Source organism: Anneissia japonica, unplaced genomic scaffold (genome assembly GCF_011630105.1).
Source record: "Anneissia japonica isolate Jap-2015-1 unplaced genomic scaffold, ASM1163010v1 scaffold904_len716149_cov161, whole genome shotgun sequence".
Lineage (NCBI taxonomy): Eukaryota > Metazoa > Echinodermata > Crinoidea > Comatulida > Comatulidae > Anneissia > Anneissia japonica.
In genome coordinates this window covers 446,100-449,656 of record NW_022683714.1, presented here as the reverse complement: position 1 = coordinate 449,656, position 3,557 = coordinate 446,100, and the positions used below count along the sequence as shown (strand labels likewise).

Below are 3,557 nucleotides of genomic sequence, written 5' to 3'. Positions count from 1 at the left end.
TGTCCCAGGGATGTATCCAGGGAGGGGAGGGGGAGCCGCACCTACCTTTGTACACAGTGTTATAATTTTAAAGCTTGTTCTTGCTAGCCAATACAAATTCTTTCCTGGGATCATCTTAAATCGATAAATCCCATGCCAGGTCTTTTCAAGATACAGAAATGTGATAGGCCTAAATTGTAAGGTTCAGTTTGGTTTTTATTATTTTGCAAGCTTTTATATTAATGATGACGATGACGATGACGATGACGATGATGGTGATAATGATAATAGATAGTAATATTACCAACATTAAAAAGTGAAGAAAATCGTGCTAAAGACAAAAAAGAAAGTTGTGATTCGTTGATCCGACTTTATTATAGTTAAAGCTTAGTAAGCTATAGTTTGGCCTAAGTTGTCCTGGATATTAAGTAGATCCCTGATAAAAGATCATGAGAAATTTGTTGTGATGATGATGAATTGTACAACCTGTATATAGAAGTGTCATTTCCGGCCATTTAGAGGTACGGTACCTCCCTCAATTTTTTTCCCTTTGTGAAATCACGGCTTTAAAGTATGAAAACTACATACTCAACTCAAAGACAATGTTTTTTAAGCTTTATTTCTATGGTACATCACACATATTAATAAGATCTCTATGGTTGCCGAAAATCCCTGATAACAGATCATGAGAAATTTGCTTTGGCACTTCATTTTGACTAGGCCATATATATGGTGATGTGATGATGATGAATTTTAGTAAAAAAAACTAAAAGTGTCATTTATTGCATCTAGGGGTACTATTTCCTAAAATTTTCTCACCTCAGCCCCAACAATGGTGAAGGTTGGCGTCAACTCACGAAAAGTCCCCAACCCTATACCTTTCAAAACAGATCTACACCCTCCCCTTGGTATGACATTAAACTCCATCGAGTCGGCACCTGACTCAGAGTATGTCTTGGTGAATGCTGAGGCGAGGGTACATATATTTGTTTTTAAGATGTGAACTGGTTTTTATGCCCATTTTTCGTGTTATGACTACTTTGGATAAAGAATGTTTTGAACAGTGGCGGATTCAAGCCCCCCCCCCCCCAAAAAAAAAACAAAAAAAAACCCCTAATTTTTTTGATGAAAAAAAAAAAGAAAAATAAATTTATACATAAGCCCATATTCATATTTAATGAGTCTGAGCATGTCCGAGGCCATCTAGAGGTGCCCCTAATGATACATTTTCTTACTTCAGCTCCAACCATGGTGGGGCTGAGGTGAAAGTCTCTCCCTGGGTAACCTCTTTCAAATTCTTGGATCCGTCACAGTTGAGTTATTACATAATTATTGCTAGGCTTACTAATATTATTTATGATGCGTCACTTTTTACTCTCAAAACAGTTCTCAACACGTTCAGAGCGTGTTCTTCCCAGTGGGATTCGCCCTTGGACTCCAGCAGGGTCCTACGTACCTCGCATCGGCTCAACACCCTCTTTTCAAAATCCTGGCTGCGTCCCTGACCTGTCCGGTGTCCTGGCACCGCCACACTGGGTTGAACTAACTTCCATCGTTTTTGCTGAACTTCTTCTAGAATGATTCTTTCCAAAAAAAAAAAAAAATGTAGAGAAAATAACAGAAAGGATGTGATAAACAACGAGCTGTGTTACAGAACAGTTAGGCCTACATTTAAAAATGGTCATTTTTTAGATAACCTGTGGTTTGTGTTAGATTATTAGGATAGGCCTGCTTTACATTTTCAAAGTTGACATCGCCCTTGTAGACCACTAGGTCCATGCCAGATCAATTGTTAATTTCACTGAATTAATTTGTAGAAGAGCTCAGTGTGAACTATTTAATGTGCTTTATTTCATCTTATTTAATTTATATTTTCCAGGTAGAGTAAATTACAATAGTAAACAATACTATAACCTGATCTGAAAGAAACAGGCAGACAATTAGTTTTTCTCAGACAATAGATTTAATTATTAACTGTTGTGTTCGTAGCGAATTATTTTTAGATTTTAATATATTTTGTAAAAGTATGAAGTAGCTGTTTTTGTGATCACAATAAGGTTACTAAGATAGTATAATACATTACTCAAAGTATAGCATGGAAATGCACGCCATAGTGTTGGGATTTAATATTTCGACATAAATTATGTCATCATCATGAATGATGATGACATAATTAATGTCGAAATATTGAATCCCGACACGATGGCATGCATTCGTTACTTGAAGATGTATTTATACTATCTTATCTGAGATTGATCAGATACCTTTCGGTATAAGGTTATTAAGTTTTAGAATGATTCGTTCCTAATTACTGCTTTTAAATCTTTCATTGTACATATTTTTCAACAAAATTTAATTTTGATTTTTAAATATATGTATATTTTTAAGTGTTTACATGTATTGTTTTCAACATTAGAGAAATACTCGCAGTGACTTGCTTATACAATTTTTGAATGTTTCTTGTGATTTTATAGATCTCGCTTAATTTTATATTGTATTTACTATATGCTCCCTGTTATTGGCGTTTTCGCTGTTGGTGGTGAAATGAAATAAAATAAAAAATAAAAATAAAATAAAAAATATCCAATCGGGTCGTTATATGATTGCTCACTTTCTGTCTAACTGTGTTATGTATGTATTTTCTTTAGTGCCGAGGGGGTTGCATTAAATTGTATTATCATTTTTTTGCTTTCCTGGTTATAAAATTTGTGTATCGTTGTGTGAAATTAATTTACCATATGTCTATTATTTAATCCGTTGCTTATGCATTCAATGTTTTCCTCGTCCACTCAGACGCAATTATAATATAGTTTATATTCTTTTTGCAGATCCTTATTATTTGGCTGATTATAATAAGATTGCTTTTTTTAGTTCAAAATATTTTCTTTTTCTGTTTTTTTTTTAGATGTTATATAGAGGGCAGCCTTCAATATTTAAATAATGGAGGCAGGGAGCCGGAGCTGAGAGAACCTGACGTACACGCACCAGAGAGATGCACTACCTAAGCTGAAAGTTTGTGGGCTTTTCGCCAGGGCCTAAAACCCTTTGCTAAAACGCGTCGGTACGTACGTAGTACTAGACCCCCTAAATGTAGGACGTCAAGTATAGGCTAGTATAGTAATTGAAGGACTCATGGTGAGAACTTGACGGAGGCAATTCCTCCATCCAAACCCTAACTAAACTAGGCCTAGGCCTAGCTAGCCAGCCTAGCCTAGGTTCTAGGCCTAGTAGTAATAGTAGGCCTAGGCCTCGCTAGGATCCTAGTCTGGGTGGGCTAGCCCCTTGACGCCAAGCCTAGATAGCCCTAGGCCACCTTACCTAGCTGGGACTAGGCCTAGCAAGGAGTCGGCAACATCCGAGATAAGACGAAAATAACTTTAAAAACTGAATAAAAATAGAAAAAAAAATATAATTTAGCCTAGGCCTATTATTAATAATAGTATTAATATTATTAGATTTTTAGTTCCTATGCATGTAATGCAATAGGAACTATTGTAATCACTCTTGCTATTTCCTATGTTTTTTATTGTGTGTAGTGTGTATGTGTGTGTGTAGACATTTATGCAAATGCGCATGCG

At 35.8% G+C, this 3,557-nt stretch overlaps 1 protein-coding gene across 4 annotated transcripts in view; it reads left to right on the top strand.

Moving 5' to 3' along the window:
* Positions 1-2,700: 2,700 nt before the first annotated feature.
* LOC117101003 (uncharacterized protein C19orf44-like) overlaps positions 2,701-3,557 on the top strand; it is an 11,966-nt gene continuing 11,109 nt past the window's right edge. The window contains exon 1 of one of the 4 annotated variants that reach the window (XM_033240848.1): positions 2,701-3,040. The gene's annotated coding sequence lies outside the window, so the exon portion shown is untranslated. Of the gene's footprint in view, positions 3,115-3,557 lie in introns of all 4 variants that reach the window. The other 3 variants (XM_033240873.1, XM_033240857.1, XM_033240865.1) reach the window with 3 other exon arrangements.